Source organism: Lepus europaeus, chromosome 1 (assembly GCF_033115175.1).
Source record: "Lepus europaeus isolate LE1 chromosome 1, mLepTim1.pri, whole genome shotgun sequence".
Lineage (NCBI taxonomy): Eukaryota > Metazoa > Chordata > Mammalia > Lagomorpha > Leporidae > Lepus > Lepus europaeus.
Window position 1 is genome coordinate 14,175,032 of NC_084827.1, and position 20,662 is coordinate 14,195,693.

General features: G+C 43.9%; 1 protein-coding gene and 1 pseudogene across 5 annotated transcripts in view; one reads left to right on the top strand and one right to left on the bottom strand.

The window, feature by feature from the left end:
• The window catches only part of CALD1 (caldesmon 1), a 193,789-nt gene that overhangs the window by 129,244 nt on the left and 43,883 nt on the right, over nucleotides 1-20,662 (bottom strand). The window lies entirely within an intron of this gene.
• LOC133762028 (vasculin-like protein 1) lies at nucleotides 1,207-15,277 on the top strand (annotated as a pseudogene).

The following is a 20,662-nucleotide window of genomic DNA, read 5'->3' on the forward strand; positions in this document are numbered from 1 at the left end:
TGCTGACTGCCATGGCTCTATTCATTCTGTGAAAATTTATCACGCTGTGAAATTGTAGTTTGTGTTTCCTTCTGTTTGTTACACTTCATTAAAAGAGTACTTTATGGGGCTGGTGCTGTGGCATAGTGGGTTCGGCCTCCGCCTAAGGTGCTGGCATCCCATATGGGCACCAGTTCGTGTCCTGGCTGCTCCTCTTCTGATCCAGCTGTCTGCTTATGGCCTGGGAAAGCAGTGTAAGATGGTTTGGGTGCTTGGTCCCCTGCTTCCACATGGGAGACCTAGAAGCTCCTGGTTCCTGGCTTTGTTAGGCCCAGGTCTGGCCATTGCAGCCACTTGGGGAGTCAATCAACAGATGGAAGACCTTTTTCTCTCTCTCCCTCCCTCTGTCTGTGACTCTGCCTCTCAAACACATAAATGAATCTTTAAAAAATTAACTTAAAAAAGAATATTTATATGAACAGGGGGATTTTGTGCAGTGGGTAAGATACTGCTTGGGATGCCCGATCCCATATCGGAGTGCCTGCGTTAGAACTCTGGTTCTGTTTCTGATTCTACTACAGTCTACTACTGTGCACCCGGGGAGGTATCAGGTGATGTCTCAAGTATTTGGGCCCCTGCTCCCCACGTGGGAGGCCTGGATTAAAGTCTGGTCTCCTGGTTTTGGCCTGGCCCAGACATTATTCATTTCAGGCATTTGGGGAGTGAACCAGATCTCTGTTTCCCTCTCTCTGTCTCTCTACTTGTCAGATAAATAGAAATTAAAAAAATAAACATCCTATTTATAGAGCACACAATAGAAAAAAGATGAAGAATCAACCTGGAAAGATGACAACGAAAGGGCATTTATGAGCTCAAAACGTACAGAATCACGATGGTTCTGTGTCTCCGATCATACATTGCGCCAGCAGGAGAATAAGATAATAACAATGAAAGAAATCAATAAGGCAATTCAGATCAATGTACTCTGCGAGGGAAAGATGGCAGTCAGCAAGGCTGGGATTGGGCCAGTTATTTCAAAATTAAAAGTCAACACGCAGTATTTACCACTGACTTGGTGAACTTTCTGCACATATATTTTGACTTACGCTATCTCAGAACGGAAATATTGACTGTTTTTGCAAGTGGCCCATGCCGAAGCAATTCACACACAGGGACTGCTTATCGCCTTGAGATGCCACAGACTTCAGTCTCTTTCCCACTCTGTTACTGTCCACCACTTCTCCTCTTCCTGGTCCCCGGCCCACCTTCCCCAACCTGTCTCCAGCAGCTCCTCGGAGCGTCAATGCCTTAAACAAGGTATCCTTTGTGCTTTTTGCCTTGCTGTGTTTCCATTTAAATGTTTGTTTTTGTTTCAGGAGAATTTGTTTACAGTACACTCATGTTTCAGTGTACGATTTTATGCTTGCGTGAGAAATCTCTTGATTTTCATGGAATGCATTTTTAGGTCACTATGGGATTATTTTTATGGAAATAGCTACAGATATTTGTGTACATGTCTATATACAGTGTATTAATAGGATAATATGGGGCTGGCGCTGTGGTAGAGTGGGTAAAGTCGCTGCCTGCCATGCTGGCATCCCACATGATCGCTGGTTCAAGTCTCGGCTGTTCCACTTCTGATCCAGCTCTCTGCTATGGCCTGGGAAAGCAGTGGAAGATGGCCCAAGTGCTTGGGCCCCTGCACCCATGTGGGAGACCCGGAAGAAGCTCCTGGCTCCTGGCTTCAGATAGGCGCAGCTCCAGCTATTGCAGCCATCTGGGGAGTGAACTGGTGGATGGAAGACCCTTCTCTCTCTGCCTCTGCCTCTCTGTAACTCTGCCTTTCAAATAAATAAATAAATCTTTTTAAAAATAGCATAATATGTTAGGAAGTTAGCTACCAAACTGACCAATAGGGTGGAAAACTGAGGATTATTTTTTTTAAGATTTATTTATGTATTTGAAAAGCAGAGTTACAGAGAGGGAGAGGCAGAGAGAGAGAGAGAGAGATCTTCCATCCAAAAGTTCACTCCCCAAATGGCTACAAGGGCCAGGGCTGGGCCAGACCGAAGCCAGGCGCAGAGCTTCTTCCAGGTCTCCCTCGTAGGTACAGGGGCCCAAGCACTTGGTCTACCCTCTGTTGCTTTCCCAGGCCCATTAGCAGAGAGCTGGATGGGAATCAGAGCAGTCTGGATAAGGATGGGCATCCATGTGGGATGCTGGAGCCGCTGGGTTAACTCACTATGCCGCAGCACTGGCCTTAAGGATTATGTTTATGAATTAAAGAAAAAGTCAGTTATTCCGCGAAAGTGAGCACTCTTCTGGTATTCTGCAACAGACATACTGGATCACAGATAATGCTCTAAATCATTTAGTTGGATCAGATAGAGATCTTTCCTTTTAAAGCACTGTGGATGGTGGGTGAAGGCAGGCTGTGGGGTCATACAGAATTTCACACTCCCTAGAGGTAAGATCTTAGGGACATTCTTTTCTGGCTATCAGTTATTGCAATTTTAATTTTTAAAATATTTATTTATTTATTTGAAAGGCAGAGTTACAGAGAGGCAGAGAGAAAGAGAGAGATTTTCCATCTATTGGTTCAGTCCCTAAATGGCTGCAACACCTGGAGCTGAGCCTATCTGAAGCTAGGAGCTTCTTCAGGGTCTCCTGTGCAGGTGCTGGAGCTCAAGCACTTGGGGCATCTTCTACTGCTTTCCCAGGCCATAGCAGGAAGTTGGATTGGAAGTGGAGCTGCCAGGTCTCGGACCAGCGCCCATATGGGATGCTGGCACTGCAGGTGGTAGCTTTATCCACTACCCCACAGTGCTGGCCCCAATTACTGCAATTTTAAAGTGAGGGTAATAATAAGTTCATTGAAGGGTTTTTCTCTCTGAGCCTTACTGTATTTTGCTCATGCCTCTCCGGGGGTTGCCACAGTGGATGTTGCTGTATGAGCACGGGTCCCTTTATAACAAGGACACGGTTTTACCAACAATTCTATCACAAGCATTTAGCGTATTCCCTACCATGAAACATATATCCCAGAAAATGTTCTTGGGTGAATGAGTGAATGAATGAATGAATGAGGTAACATATAAAGCATCTAGTACTGAGCCTACCACACTATAAGCGTTTCCCCACCCCCCAGTACTAGCTCTGTTCTCTTCCTCTTTCTTTGAGATTGTGCATCTAGAAAGTGGCCTGGCTAAAACCTTTGCTTATTTCTGTACCATCAGGTGTCCAGGAGTAGCAATGCTAGGTGGGGATATTTTGCTGCATTCTTAAAATATCAGAGAACACGGAAGCTGTGCCCGGCTTAGCTGTATGTTCTCATAGGAGTCAATTTTGTGCAAGAATGAAGAAAAAATTATTCCTTTCTAGAGCAGAGCAAGGTTACATCATAGCACAGAGGGAGGGCTCTGCTGTCTTGAGACGGTGCCTTTGCACGGCAGCCCTTCCCGTTTCTCTCTTGGGCAATCATTTCATTAAGAATAATCCCTGCTTCTTTTGCCTCTGACATGATCTTTCAAATTGTTCATACAAGAATGAGGGCAAGCTAATTTCTGATCAGGGAACGAATAAGAATGTCTCCACGACAGGGCGCAAGTCAGATGTTTATTTTTAAGCTTTATGAAAAGTTCTCTACTTGTCTGAAGCCAGTAAGAGAGAGAGAGAGTCATTTATGGACTTATGGAATTTCTGGATTTCTCATGGGAAAGTTGCTGATGTCAGTGTTTGATAAGCTTCCCATAGCTACAAATATATGAGCCATGAACTCCTGGGAGGGTGGGGAGGAAATGTAATCTTTTTCTACACTGAGTCATTGTATACCTGTAGCTGGAATTTGTTGTAGGTCTCACATGTCAACAAAGACATTGTGTGGGTGTCAACAACTCCAAAGGTTGTGGAGGCACAGGGGCAGTTGTTTCTCTTATCACCATCATCATCACCATCACCATCACTATCACCATCATCTTCATCACCATCATCACCACGACCATTATTATCACGGTCATTATTAAGAAGCGTGGGTGCTTCTCCCCTGCTTGTAAGGCACCTAACTGTTACGTCTGTTACAGTGGTCAGGGTTGCAGTCTTCTTGGTCGTCTTCTGCCTGTGTGCCTTCCTAAGCACACAGGATGATGGAGCGAGAAGCAACTGCAACACTTGGAATCCCCGTTACCAAAAAGGCAAGGGTAAGGACATGTGATAGACAGGAGGGATGGGAAAGCAGCGTGAGGGTCATTCCTCTTTTACCTGTGAATTTCGCACAGCCTCGGGCATACAGCCTAGGTTTAGCCAGTTAGCGATGTAGCTAAACTGAACCACATTCGCTCCGAGACTCTCTTAATATGGACAATCTCATCCGTGAGGCTGGTACTTAGGAGTTTGGGATATTCAGAGAGACACACCGAGGTATCCTGACGTAGTCTTTTCTAACTGAGCCTACGTATCAGCAGAGCTATTCAATTCAGGGAAAACTTAGTGAATTGACTTCCATGTTCCTATTGTGGAATATGTTCATGTGTGATCAAAATATTCTTAAATCTTTTGATAGTGTTACTTTATGCCATCGATTGAGATTTAAGTATCCACGGACAGGGCCATATATTATAGGTCTTTTATGGCTTATTGCTTAAGACAAGGGAAAAAAAAAGAAAAGAAAAACAATGCAGCATGGCACCCTTGGGCTTCTTCACCTTGCAATCAGTCGGCACCGCCCACCCCTCTCCTTCAACACAGAATTGTACACTAAGACCTAACCCAAGCTTTGAGCTCAGTCGGTCGCAACCAGAAAACATGGCCATAAGGATTCTGGACAGCAGTAGGACACAGAGCTCAGATCACAAGTTGGGATCACCTTGTTCTACACGTGTAACAAAAGGCCAAACCAGCAGTGTGTGTGGCCCCTAGACAATTCACTAGTAGATACGGTAACTGTGCATCCGTGCTTCATCTAGTTGCATGACTGAAAGAGAAGCCAGTCAAAGCTGCAGTCCCGTGGCTGAGATAGAGACCCTTGCACTAGAAATCGGTTATGGCATCACATGCACTGTGTCCATTCATCAGCATAGATATCCATCTGCTAGTGTCCAGGAAGCTGTGGACATCAGCAAACAGAGCAACATAACAATGCACAGGGGACCATTTTGTCCGCAGGGCCCTGGGAAGGGCCAGTGGAATTCCTCTGATCAGTTTCCTTTTGACTTTTTCCCATGGACCTTGTTCCTGGGCTGAAATGTGTGGAATGCTTGGTAGGGATGGAGTGGGTTGGTCACAGGGCAATTATGTTTCTATCATCAATGAGGTCAGCCATTGGTGGGCTGATTTCCAAGTGACTAGTAGTATCACCAATCGGTTAGGAATACAAATAAACAGTGCTTTGATAGTAACAGAGCTGTCACATTCCTTTTCTCAAATGGTTTTCATGGCAACCCCGGAGGTCAGTAAGACAAGTATCGTTGGTAACATCTTGTAAAATTGGACCTAATAAGGCCTAGAAAGGTTAAGTGGCTTACCCAGGACTTCTCAGCTAATGGTGGGAAGAGGCGGGTCCCCAAATCCGCCCTCTGCAGAACACCATCCTGCCTCTGTTGGGTCACTCAACAACCAATCAATCTCGCAGGAGCTGGTTATTTTGTATTTTAGGGCAGGTCACTCACTACATCTGTTTTCAAACATCGAATCCCTACACCGCTTGGTTCCTAACTGCTATCATAGGCTCATTGTTTCTCTGTGGCCCTTGCAATTCGGCCAGTTTTTGTAGTGATCCCACAGCAGGAGCGCATGACACACGATGAGCACATTATGAGGCTTAACCTCAGAGCAGGTGAAGATCAAACTAGATCTTCTCTCAAGGTATGGGGGACCTCCACGTGGCTTTCCATGTGGAACCCCAATCACAGTGCTCTTACTAAGGAGATGAGTCATCAGAAGTGCAGGAATTCACATAATTTACTTTCTAAAATATTAGGACATATTCAAAAATATCCCTATAAACCTGCCTTTCCTTCCACTGTATTCTAGGCATCTTTCTTAAATGGAAGATTTCATTAGATGCGTTCCTCTAAGTGGATCTTTTTTCGGAATATCATTCCTCATCTAGGGTCATTTTCTGCAGACTGTTCCTGTCCCATGAGCCAAAAAGTCAGTCCAGCTTGGGATTCTATGTCCAGTTATTAAATGGAAGTTGCTAAGGGTACAGCAGAGGAGGGGAAAGGCAAAAGCCCTGCCCTCACAGAGCTAACACTCTCATGGGAAAACAAATATTAAACAATTTATATCAGGTTCATTGTTAGAGCCCCAGTGCCTCACATAGCTTTGAGAACATGGCAGTTTCTCAGTAGTAATGCGATAACTAAATAAACAAACGATGCCTCCAGACTTTTCCATATCTAAATCTAGATGAAAACAGCATCACCCAGCGCCCTCTTCCCAGGGCCAGGCTACACACTGCTAAAAGACGGACATCAGAATCTCACTGGAGCTTGATGCTGACATTTTCCTTAGCAGTGACATGAGCTGGTTGATGGTGATGTGGATAATTATTCAAACTTCCATCCCTCATGGTCACAAACTGAAACTCAGGCTGCTCTCTTTTTTTAAAAAAAAAAATCAAGTGTGTGTTTTTGACAAAGTGGGAGATGGATACAGATAAAGATAAATTAATTAAATTCATTTCCATATTAATACACCATTTTAAACTGAACATCCTTATAATAAGTCCATCTCCAAAGCCAACGGAATACCAACAGAAGCCTCATTAGGTTCAGCATTTGTGACTGAATTGATGGAATTAAAGGAAGACGATAAATTAATTCAATAAAAACTTTGGCCATTGCAACCAAACAATGGCTGAGCAGCTCTCTGTCTGCACTGAAATGACAACTCTGGCAATATGCCGGCACAATACAGCCTGCACAGAACTGACACACACAACTGTGAGACGTGTCTCGCAGCTTTATAAGGAAAAGTTCTAAAATATACTTTCCAGAGACAATACAGTGATTTTTTTATATATGTGAAACATAAAGACGGGATTGTGACAGCTTACTACCAAAGAATGAAAATGACGATGACTAACTTAAACCAACTCTGCTCATTCACAAATGCCATCCTGGAAGCTTGCAGAGAGTTGTACATACATTAGGTGAAACACACCAGCAGAGCCAAGAAGAGGAGGTGAAAAGGAAAACATTGCATTGAATCGGAATTTAACTAATGTGTAAGTGGCGCAAAAAAGCAGAGATGTTTTGGTTATGTTTTTCCTTCTACCTTATGTGCCCCTTCAGTTCCTGGTGTAGCTCAGAAGAAGAAACTTAGATGAAAATGAAAATGGTCTGTATTACAGGTTTCCAGACTGGAACCTGAGCTCCACGTCTGTCCTGTGTGAGAGTGGTGTGGTGACCTGCGTGGTACATGACACTTTTTTTATTGATGGAGTGAAATGCCATTGCATTTCTATTTCACTTTATCATAAATGGTCAGAAGTAGTGAAATCTGTAAAGTCATCCCTATGTCTGAATTCTATGTAAGTTTAAAATTTGTTATCAGGAAAGATAATGTAAATATAGACTTCGTTATAGAAAATTTAGGAAACACAACAATATGCCTAGAATACAGTTGTAAAGTCTCTCTTGATTCCTCCCACCTAAGCTTAAAGTTTCAATATATTTCCTTCGAGTACTTCCTCAGTAGACACAAATGACTGTTTTGTTTTGTTTTGTTTTGTTTTTGACAGGCAGAGTTAGACAGTGAGAGAGAGAGGCAGAGAGAAAGGTCTTCCTTTTCCGTTGGTTCACCCCCCAAATGGCCACCACAGCCAGCGTGTTGCAGCTGGCGTGCTGAGCCGATCTGAAGCCAGGAGCCAGGTGCTTCCTCCTGGTCTCCCATGCAGGTGCAGGGCCCAAGCACTTGGGCCATCCTCCACTGCACTCCCGGGCCACAGCAGAGAGCTGGCCTGGAAGAGGGGCAACCGGGACAGAATCCGGCACCCCAACTGGGACTAGAACCCGGGGTGCCGGCACTGCAGGCAGAGGATTAGCCTAGTGAGCCGTGGTGCCGGCCAATGACTGTGTTTTAAAAGCAGATTTAACATGTTACACACTCAAGCTTTTCTCTCATCATCACACACATTTTCTCTATGTCATCCTTTCACTTGATTCATGACTACCATCCACGCCATCATTCCACCATCCTTCAGCGAGTTCAAGTTCAGGCTACAATAAATAATGCTGCCATGGCACTGTTAACTCTCGATCTCATTTCTTCTAATTGCTGAGTAATATAGAGGGCTTAGGGTTCCATCCCTGACTCTCAGGGGGAATGAAACCAATTACATTTTCTTTCCGTAAAGGCTTCTCATTTCCAAAGACCCATTTGGAGAAGTAGGAACATTATTGCAATGACACCAAAATGCTCATCATTGAGTTATAGCAAACAGCAGAAAGACAAAATGGCAAAGACTTCCAAGATCATCCGCTCACGCTCAAGATTACAGAAGCTCCCAGAGGGGACAAAGTTGTCTTAAAAGCCTGATTTTTAACATTGACCAACTTGAATCTTGATAAATGAACTAATTAAAGGTATAATAAGTTAAATTAGTAAAATCAAGCACATCATATGAGAGTACGTCAAAAAATTCATGGAAAATGGAATTAAAAAGTAGTTTTGTTTTGGTACAAAAAAGCTGAAATCCATGCATAGCTTTTTTATACATTTTCCATGAACCATTTTATGAGAGCTTTTATATGTGGATTTTAATGTGTTTTTTGCACCAAAATAAACTTTTGTTTAATTAAATTGTTTTTATCTTATTTGAAAGAAAGAGAAACTGAGGCAAAGAAAGATCTTCCAACTGCTGATGCATTCCCTAAATGCCTGTAACAGCCAGGATTGCATCAGGCCAAAGCCAGGAGCCTGAAACTCAATTCAGATCTCCCACATGGGTGGCAGGGACCCAACTACTTAAACCATCACCTGCTGCCTTCCCGGGGTGAGCATTAGCAGGAGGCTAGAATCAGAAGTGGAGCCAGGACTCAAACCCTGGCGCCCTGTGTGGGACGCAGGTGTCCTAAGTGGTGGCTTACCCACTGCATCACACTTGCAACTCCCTCCACCCTAACTCATCTTTTAATTCTATCTTCATGAACTTCTGCAAGTACCTTCTAGAGGGACACACATGGAGGAAAGGAGAGGAGTGATGCATCCTCGGAGTGAGACACCTCTCGGCATCAAAGCAGACCCTCTGGAGGGCTGGGAAAACCTGTTCAGGAAACCCCAGCCATGGCGTTAACATTTGGACGGCAAACATTCCGAAGATGTGGGTTATTTTGTACTTCTGTTCCTTCCCTACAACTGACAGAAACTTCCAGCACTGCTCCCATTTCTTTCAACAAACAAAATCAAATTGAACACAGTCCATGCTCTCTAATATTATTTTTTCCTGTTTCAGCAAATGCAATCAGCGCTCCCTGGGCTCCTCAAGCTTCAGACCTGGCAGTCACTCCAGGAGCTTCCTTCCTCTCCCCATCTATCCCACCCACCCCATATTCGTGAATTCCCAAGTCCACATGATTCCCCCTGCAGACACTTTCTCAAAATGGTCCCTTTATCTTCATGACGTTCGCTGTGGCTCTAATCCAAGACACCATCCTGTCATCTAGACCATGCCCTGAGCCTCCCAAGGGCTCTCTGTTCTAATCTTCTGGGGGGTCTCTAAACAATCACCTGCTCAAAACACTTCAGTAGCTGCACAGTGCACCCAGCATGCAGACCCAGGTTGCCCCCAGGAGCTACAATGGCAAGTGTGCGATCTGGCTCCGCCTACCTCTCCAGCTTCCTCTTGTGCTGTTCTCTCGTGATTCACCTGCATTGCATTTCTTCCAATACTGTGCATGGATTCAACTCTTTGAAGCCATGGAGCCTGGGGCATGCTGTTCTCTAAGTCTCAAATGATTTCCACACCCCTACCTAATAACACTCCTATACTTTTTACTTGAATAATTTCTCACTTTCCTTAAACCTACAGGGTCAAAGTTGGAGTGGCAATTGCAGTTCCCTGCATGTACTGATTTGGGGTTAGAGCACAGTGACAAGACAGATGATGATGGCTTCAAGGATCCTTTCCATTGGTTGCCAAGATAAAGTAAATTAGAAATTGCTGCATTAGACATACCGATTTTTGAAATTTTTACCCTCATGTTTTCTTTTATAGGTCTCTATGATTTATCCTCATGGCTAACCACAGTTCCTAATGATATTTATATTTGGTACTTATTTAATACTCAGCTTTCCCCTGATATGGAAAGCTCCATGAGGACTTATCTGTTTGGTTTTCTACTGATTCCTCAGAGCTTTGTGGTTGGCTGCCATGTAGTAGTCACTTAACAAACATATATGGGATGAATGAGTGACCAACAAACTCAAAAATATCTCCAAAATGTGTCTAAGGATAAGAGAGCTTTATGAGTTTATCCATTTGCAAAGGGGATAGTACGATCTTAGCACTTGCTAAGGGCTCGATACACTGAATAGGTAAATGAATATGTGGATGAATATTTGTTGTCAAAGCAGAATACAGTAAGTCTGAGTGAAGAGGAGATACCTGCACCAAAGAAACCTGGAGAAGACCTAAAAGTTCTTTTCTTTGCTGCTACAACTTTACTCCAAAAGTTGTAGTTTGAAAGCAAACATCTGGAAGGCATGTAAATATACATCCCATTGTAACAGTTGAATCATGCATTGTCTCATTTGATTCTCATAAACACTCTGTAAAATAGATAGCATGGCACCTTCATTTGACAAGAAATGAAGTCAAGTCCAGTGTCTAGAATTATTCAGAATAGTATAGATCCAGAGCTCAGATGCTAATGTTCTTTATTTTCAAAAGATTTATTTGTTTATTTATTTATTTGAAGGTTAGAGAGAGGGAGAGAGATCCTCCAACCACTGCTTCATTCCCCAAACGCTATAGGTAGACCAAACCCAGCCCAGGACCCAGGAGATCCATTAAGGTCTCCCAGGTGGGTGGCAGGAACTCAAGTACTTGGGTCTTCATCCACTCCCCACCCTTGGATGTGTTAGTAGGAAGCTAGATGGGAAGAAGAGTAGCTAGGACTGGACCTATACACTCTGATAGAGGATGAGAGCTACCTGAGCAGCAACTCAACCTGCTTGGCCACAACACTGCCCCCAACCCTGCCAAAAGCTAGTCTTCTAACCCGAGAGACGAATAAGAACAAGAGAGTCCTGGGGTCATTGCCTAAGTTTTGTTCTGATTTCATCCCCTATATCGGTGCTAAGGTTGGCTGAGCTTTGAATCAAATGATACGGCTGATCATCTTTGCCTCTCCACTCCAGGATTCCAAACCAGGAGAATGTGTGCACAGAGTTTGGGAAGAGTGGTGAATTTGTGTGGGCTTTTTGATGGTTGAAATGGATCCAACATAAAAAACGATTCCTCGAATCACCTACCAGTCGCTGGATTCATTTTGGGGGAAGGAACAGAGCAAGTAAAATATAGAATGAGAAAGAGAAGCAAACCTCATTTGGGAGCTGTCTTTCTCCCTGACTATCCTTTACTCCTCTCTTTCTACTTGTCTGAATTGTGCTCAGAATTTATGAAGACCAAAGAAATAAAATATACATTTAAGAGCTTTATCCCAAGAAATTTGCCTTAAAAACTGTTATTCCGTGGAGGGAAAAGCATATCAACTTCCTGTCTGACTTTTTTCATTTCATAAACAAGATTTCTTATGTCCTTAAGACAATCCTGAATACGTATCTGCACAGTGTTTAGTAGTTGGGTGAGGAGAACGAGAGTTGTGTTTTAGGGGCTTTGTCATGTGGATGTTTTGCCGCTGGCATTGACTACTCAGAAGAACTTTTGTAGTGCTTTCATGTTTTGTTTTTCATTTTTTCATTTATCACCTTATCAGTGTTTGCCCACACCTATGAGCCTACCTGTCTCTCTAGCTATGACCTTGTTATGAACAGTGTTTTCATGCACTGTGCAAATGCCTGTGGATTACCTATTTAAGTGATGTCATAGACATTACTCAAGGAAGTTGAATGAGATGAACGTAGGCATAGCTCTTTCCTCTCCTTCCCTTTTTAAATGTAACAAATACTTTTTATGTTCCCCTTGTGTCAGACAGTGTAAGATGAGCAATCGGGGTGCTGAGAGCGATCCACACGGAGCCTGGCTTTTTCTCAGTGTCATCACAAGGCGTGCTGCTGGCCAGGCTACTTAAGCCCCTTTTTCACCAGAAAACCTCGTGGGCGATCCCGCTGGCAGACTCAAGGAGTTCGGGAAACAGGACCACGGAGGTTGCACTCTGGGACCCCGGCCGTGAGGTTGGATGCCTCCCCTTGCTAAAAAGAGACACTGGACCTAAATGGCTCAGCATGACTTTGTTCCAGCTTGGCTCAATTTCGCAACACCACAGTCAGCTACACCACCTACAGCCACCTTTGAAAAACTCAGAGATCATCCTCTCCGAGGAAAAGGTAGATTTGGAGTAAGCCGCCATCCACGCGATTCCTCTGATGGCTTTTTAAACAATGGATCCCTATGGACCAGATTCCTGGCCCCAGCCCTCCCTGTTCCGCCATGATTCTGTGGACTCTGGTGTCTCTAAAGGGGCATATGCTGGAACCACAGGGAATGCATCTGGTTGGCATGGCTCTTCCCAAGGTCATCATGACGGTGTGAGGCAGTGTGGTGGAGGTGGAGCAGGGACCCGCAGACCCTGGAATGCCAGCTTGCACAACCCGGAGAGGCTGTGCCCTTCAGGGAAAGCCTCCAACAGAGAGTAGGGAAGAAAAGAAAGAAAACAAGGTGGAAACATTATAATCTGAAGGGAAGATTTTCCTTCTTTGAATCCAGAAGCTGGCACACAGAATCAGCCATGCAGACCTACGGGGACCCTTTCTGGAGTGTGGGAAAACCCACCTGGTGCCAAGCAACCTTCCAAGATGTTAGCCGACATCAGAAAACATTTCCAGAGAAGAGCCTGTTGCTGCCTTCTCTCTGCGTTCACCTAATCGGAATCTCACTATACAAATGGGAACGAAGCATCAGCCGTGGTTCCAAGTGTCTGTAGGAAGTTGGCTCCTGACTGGCACTGCAGCTCACTAGGCTAATCCTCCGCCTGTGGCGCCGGCACTCCTGGTTCCAATCCCAGTCGGGGCACCGGATTCTGTCCCGGTTGCTCCTCTTCCAACCCAGCTCTCTGCTGTGGCCCGGGAAGGCAGTGGAGGATGGCCCAAGTGCTTGGGCCCTGCACCCACATGGGAGACCAGCACAGCGCAGCGCACTGGCCACAGCAGTGCACCGACTGTGGCAGCCATTTGGGGGGTGAACCAATGGAAGGAAGACCTTTCTCTCAGTCTCTCTCTCTCACTGTCTAGCTCTGCCTGTGGAAAAGAAAAAAGAAAAAAGAAAAAAGGAAGAAGGAAGAAGGAAGAAGGAAGAAGGAAGAAGGAAGAAGAAGAAGAAGAAGAAGTTGGTTCCTAAGCCTGCTTCACCTCCTTCCAAGCCCAATGCATGGAAAGCTAACGGAATGGAACACAAATCAGGATCCCATTCCTCTAGCTGGGAATCTGCTTTTCGCAGTCCGATCTCTGACTAAGCCAGTGGTACTGGCTGGTGCTGCAGCTCTCAACTCTCCCAGAGTCCCTCCAGCCCGACCCCTCCCACTGAGGTCAGCGCCTCTCCTCTGACCAAGTTGACTCACCGAACCTCCGACAGGAAGAGTGAGTTCCCGAAGACCCTGAAGGCTGACTGCTCTGCCCCCGGGAGAAGCACTGGCAAAGCAGAGTTTGAGGATTCAGACATGGAAACCGGCAGCAGTAAAACATCAGAGGATGGTGCCTGGAAGTAGTCCTATAAAATTCTCAGTCATACCCGACCCAACAAGCTCAGCTTGTGCGTTTAGGGGGTGTGCAAGAGAAATCATTCTTTTCCTCTCCTTAGGTTTTTATTGAATTCTTCATGCACTAGAGAAACAACCGTAACCCAAAGAGAAAGTGATTGGCTTGTTTAGCTTTTGTTGTTCTTCCAGGTTATCTGCTTAATAGAAAGGAGTCTGTGGGCAGGGTGGGGGGGGGGAGACTTTTAAAATATAAATGTACAGACACACCCAGTGTATACGGGGTGATGGGCAGGTGGGAGGGGCCGGGCAGAGATTCGGAGAGGACCTTGGTCTGCAGCAACAGCTTCTACCACCAGCCCTGGGGCACTCACCCCTGTGCTAAAGCGATCGTTGTCGATGACACAGTGACTGCTGACGTTATAATTGTATTAAATTAATGCCAGTAATTTGGATACTTCGTTTTATTTTTGGCTGCTCGGGTAACTTTTGCCCTTAACCAAGCATTTGTGGTTTTGTTGTTTTTCTTTTTGGGTCCAGCTGTAAAATATTTGGCTATAGGAAATGTGTTCTTCTTGCAGCCTTGATTCTCAGGGTGGAGTTTAAAATGGAAATTTTTTTGAGATTTCAAAGTTTTAAGATTTTGATAACATCATTTATAGACTTAAAAGATGTGGTTATCACAAGTCTGTTGAGGGGGAAAACTGCACAAAATAACTAACTTGGAATAAATATTTTGCATCAGTAAAAATAAATAAATAAATACATACATACATACATACATTGATACTGCCTTTCAATAGGAAACACACATTGTAATCAAATATTGTAACCTTCCAGCTTACAACTTATCTTGGTCTCAGCTGCCATTCCTAACTCTTTTCTGATTGGAGAGATTTTATTTTTCTGTCCAGCCATATTTCAAAATCTACTCTGGGCCACATTTGTCTCTATTCCTTTTAAAACCTGCCTGAGTGCATTGGACCTGCTCACGCACCGGCCACAGCACTGGCTTCTTTCCATATGACCTAATATGGCTAAGAGAACATTTGACTGGGACACAGCGGGGATTGCCAAGCGTAACAAGTTTTTGGTAAGAAAAGTGCCACAGAGCCTTCTGTTTAGACATTCGGCAACTTCAGTTCAGATGCGGTGCTTATCTGTTCACACTAAGGAAACCGTAGCTGTAACAAAAACCAGACACCTGCCCCCTTTGCCCACTCACAGGCAAGAGGAATAAACAGAAGCCACCCAAAAAGGCACTTGCGGATAGTTTGTTGAGCGTGCTGTCCTTCTTGGGTCAGAAAGAACGAGTGACTGGGGATACCCAGCTCCGATTCTGCAGGAGGTCCTCCCAGTCTGTGCAAAACCCAGTAGCTTTCAACGGAAGCACAGGTGGAAGGAAATCCACCTTCTGTGTCTGAATCCCAGCACCTCCTGGACCCCCTGGCTCCTCCCCTAGGTAGTGTCTCTGACTCTTACTGCTGTTACTTCTTGTTCCCCGTCCTCGGACAGATGTGAAATATCACCACGACCCACAAGAGCACCCTCTCTCTTCCCATAAAGACAGTCAGCAGGCCAGCGCCGCGGCTCAACAGGCCAATCCTCCCCCTTGCGGTGCCGGCACACCGGGTCCCCTCTTCCAGGCCAGCTCTCTGCTGTGGCCAGGCAGTGCAGAGGAGGATGGCCCAAGTGCTTGGGCCCTGCACCCACATGGGAGACCAGGAGAAGCACCTGGCTCCTGCCATCGGATCAGCGCAGTGCGCTGGCCGTAGTGCACCAGCCGCAGCGGCCATTGGAGGGTGAACCAACGGCAAAGGAAGACCTTTCTCTCTGTCTCTCTCTCTCACTGTCCACTCTGCCTGTCTAAAAAAAAAAGAAAAAGAAAAAAGAAAAAAAAAAAGACAGTCAGCAGTCTTGCAGTCTTCGAAGCTGAGCATTCTGCCTGGACTATTTCCCCACGAGGGCTCCCCCACGTCCCTTCCCGGTCCCGTTTCTCTGGCTTATATATCCTTCCTTTGCCTACATCATTGATCGGCCACTTGGACAGACAATGATTTTAAAATCAGATCTGGGTTTGAATTCTGGATCTGTCTATTACTTGCAGGCTGATTTTGGCCAACAGGTAATTTTGCTGTTAAAAAGTGGGAAAGAGGTACTGGCATTGTGGCACAGGGGTTAAGCCACCATTTGGATGCTGGCATCCCATATCAGAGCAACAGTCCCAGTGTGAAAAGTCGTGGTATAAAGAGATCCCATTCCATGTGAGGCCCTGTGCCACTCTTAACCAGCCCCGTGATCTCGGCCAACTCACGAGCCCCAAAGGTAGACCTCGGTCTCCTCGACTTTCAATGAGTCAAGAAGGAGCTGGCAAAGCTCTGCTCATTGTTGATCATGTTCAGCAAAAGCCCCAGAATGGAGACTGGCACTTCAAGGGTTAAGACCTCGAGGGGAGGAGAGAGGCTATTTGAGACAGGAGGACATGGCCAGTCAGCCAGGCAGAAGACATGGCTGTCTTGTTCAGGGGTGAGCACAGTGGACAGCGTGGCCCAGAGGGTCGGGGGAGTGAGTAAAACTCCGTTCAGTCCTCGGATGTCAGTTGCATACTTTCTTCTTTGGAGCAAACAATGATATAAGTGGGGGTGTGGGGAGAAAACAGAGTGAGATGGACATGGAAGTATTAAACTAGGAGTTTGGAGATTCATGAAACCTGAACTAAGGTGGCAACAGTGAAATTCTGGTGGGATCCAGAAACACGCACTCCTGTCTCTCCAACATGCCCCAGCCTGCTCAGGGCATTCTGGGAAAGGGGTCCCCTAACTCCATCCCTGACCCTAACCCAAAGCCTTGCAGTTGTAACATCCAGAAATAAGAGACTAGTGACCAATAAATCATTAGGACATTAATCTGCAGGAAGGGCCAAGGTAATTTTTAATTTTAAGTTTAAAATGACCTTGGGTTATTATGTAAATATGGCCTTTATATTATCCATAATCATACAAGTTTGCATTTTGTGCAAACCAACAACTCTAAATGATTTCACTAAAAGGGGAGGTTTCACAGTTTTTCTTAAATAATATACATCAAATTTTCTCAAAATTTTTTTCAAAAAATTTTTCAAATTTTAAAGTTAGACTTTGAAAGTATTGTTATACAGACAGGGAAAATGCCAATTTTCTCAGTCATGTCTAGTGCTTAGAAATTTTATAATGCTTAATTTTTTTAAAAAATTAATTTATTTGAAAGACAGAGTTACACAGAGAGAGAGAGAGAGATCTTTCACACTCTTGTTTACTCCCTGATGGTCTAGCTGGTCCAGACTGAAGCCAGGATCCTGGAACTCCATCTGGATCTCCCAAGTGGGTGGCAGAGGCCCATGTACTCAGGCTGTCTTCCACTGCTTCCCAGGCACATTAGCAGGAAGCTGGATCAGCAGGGGAACAACCAGGACTTGAACATGACACTCAAATGGGATGCTGGCTTTGCGGGTGGTGGCTTAACCCGCTGCTGTGCACAAAGCAGGCTCCCCTACTTTAAAGATCCTGAAATACCCTAACCACTTATCAAATTAAAAGCTCTGAAAGAGGACATCTAAACTTAAATTTCTAGTAGCACCAACAGAATGTACTTTAAGATAGGTACTTAACACCCTCTTAGAAAGTCTATGTGCTAGAATGAGACCAACAGAGCTGCAACGGAGGTCTGTGTGAATGTATGGTCCCTTCCATCTTCGGTTTAGCTTGGCTGTTCTCTTACAAATGTGTGTTTCTCTGGCTCTTCCGCACCCCTCAGGTCTCCCCCACTTTATCTAAGTCCTAATGTTTTGAAATAATAGTTTCAGGTCATGATGGGTAGCAAACACCTTTTCATGATGGGTAGCAAACATCAGGAATATGTTACTTAAAAGCTGGTACCAGGCTTAAAACACATATAAGTTTGAGAGAAGTTTTGAGACAGTATCAGATGAAAATCAGGTTTTTAAAAAATCTCAGGGAAAAAAAACTCAAATTCAAACAATAGTCTCTTCTTGCCCTTATCTGAGACATCAGGCCCTAGAGCTCAAGTCTGCCCAAGTGAGGGGTACTTCAGTTTCTAATAGTTTTAACAGCTGAATGGAGTGAGGAGCAAGTATTCTGTGAAGTTACCATCACAATGGAAAATGAAGACAGCAGAAGACTCCGTAGGCACAATTGGGGAAAACTGGGAAAACCCTGTATGTGTTGTATGCCAAGTGTGTGTCAAATTTGCACAGCACATTAATGTCCCAAACAAACCAAGAGGCGTGTGCTTTGTCTCTGCTTTTTAAAGAGAACATTGAGGCTTAAAAGGCACAGCAACTTGTCAAGTATCAAACCGAGGTGAAAGAGTTGGAACCAGAATGTGGATTTTTAACTCCGCCACTCCAAGGGGAAATTCTTGTTTAAAAAAAAGGAAGAAAGAGAGAAGGAGAAGAGAGAGAGAGAGAGAATCTCATCCAGTTAAGCAGTTACTCCATTCATTCTCATTTGAATACAAGTAATTGATGTCTTAAATCAATCCGGTCAGTTGCACAAAAACTGATTGTCTGGATTATTTGGACAGTTTTGATTGAAAACCAGTCATTGCACTGGTCATGTGTAGACCTGGACGTAATAAATGACCACCTTTGAGTCCCTCAGCTGGAAGAGTATAAACGAACCCAGAGGCAAGTCAATGGCAAATTGCCACCCCAAACAAATGGCAGTGTGGAAGCTCTGAAATTTGAATTACCCTTCCAGGAGGAAGGTTCAAGACTGTGAGAAATTAGAAAACATTCCCTCGCCTAAGAAACAGTGCCTGAATCATGAATATCACTCCCAAGTTCAACTACACTCCTATCTTCCCTCTCATGACACGTAAACTGTTTTGTTATTTTCAATGGACCAAAAACCCCTTCTGGAAATTCTATTTTTGTGGCCATTTTTGTGCTCTCTATATTTGGTTTCTGTGGGAGTTAAGACCACTTCAAACATACTTTTCTCTCTTAGTCAGAAGCCTATTTAATGGCATGTCACTCACTGGTTGAAATAAAAGCAAGTTAATCTGCAAAAAAAGTACATGAACACCCAAAAAGGATAGAATTATATCTTTGAGAAATTAATTTTTTTCAAAGTCAGACTTCAAAGGCTGCCCTATTGCAGAAAGTTTATTTTGAGAAGCTTCAGTCAAAACAGTTTGGAAACTATGAAATGAGTCATTTTTTTTTTTCTTCTTAAAGAAATGTAACTTTGTCTATTCCCACTGCATTTTTGGTTTGGTAGGAGACATCTTTATTCCACAGGATTTTAAAAGCGTGTTTAAGATTCCATAGGTTTAGTATTACATTACTAATGGTTTCTAATGAGATCCAGGCAATAGCGAGAAGGGGGGTGGGGGAAAGAACAGCACAAAAGCTGAATTCTACAACACCAAGAACCATGTAAAACGTGGAAAAGTCTCCATGCTTTATCTATTGTTAAAGCCATCTGGGTAAATGGGAGAAGTTTAATCATATCAACCAGATGTGTGAATGACATGATACCCAATGTCTGACTACTCAGGATCAGTCATCTACCAGGCTGAATTTTTGTGTCTTGTGCAGATGTTTGCAGCCCTGTGGTTATGGCTAAAATGAACCAGTGAAGCACATGAATTCTAGATATTTTATTCACCCTTCTGAGTGCTTCTAGGCCTCAGCTACTTGCATAGATACTTTTAAAACATGAATTACATACGTTTTCCTGTTAGGATGATGTTTCTTTAATAAGGGGGCTTCAAAAAGCTGGTGGGAAATGGAGTTATAAAGTATGGCTTTGGTGCAAAGAACATTGAAACCCACACAGATGAGACATCTTCAAAGAGTTCATGGAAAGTACATACTGTGAAGAGCTGTGCATGGATTTCACAAATGTTATGCATCCAAATAAGCTTCCTCTCTGATTCTATTCTCCCACAAACATTTTGGAGTATATTCACACACACAGGAGCATGCTAAAAGCAGTCTTCACCAATGCTTCCAGCAACTCCAGCATTTAAGGAAAATAGATGAGGGAACCAGTGGCGTACCCAGGATGACCCCAGGAGAAGTCACTTCTATCAGTTACTCATCTCCACAATTCAACAATCACCAACCTGGGTACTGAGCTTCTGGGGGAAATACTGAGTCACAGTGGATGGGCAGGGAAACAAAGGTAAGTGAAGCACAGTTTCTGCCTCCAGTAAACTATAATCCAGTCCCGGAGACAGATACAACTCACTCTACAAAATAGAAAGTAGAGTGCGAAAAATGCAATGAAAATTCACCCAATTCTCTTCAAATGACAGAGAGTAACTTATTTTAAGGGTTGAAGAGGAAGTTTGAAAAGAAGATGATGAGGCATTTTGGAAATTTCAAATACTTTCATACAAAGAAGCATTAACGCATTAAATTATTTACACTGAATGTAAATAATTCATTTACTGACACAACAATGACGGAATACTTGTGACATTCTAGGAGTCTGCTAGGCAAGTATCTTTCTTTAACAAATGAATAACATACCATTTTGTCAAGTTTCTTAAGAAAAATCACACTTAATTGAAGAATAAAGCCTGGGTTATTCTACTATATGTCTTGCTTACAGCATGCTGGGCAGTCAGTGTGACAAGTGAAATAAATGATCAAATTTGTATTTTATTCAGGTACATTATTCTAGAAATTTCAGAATATTTCCCTTCATTCTTTTATCCATTATCATTCAGCAGATAAATTGGTTGTCAGTGCAAAGGAAAGAGAAATAACACTCCCTACATACCTGGTGAATCTCATTTGG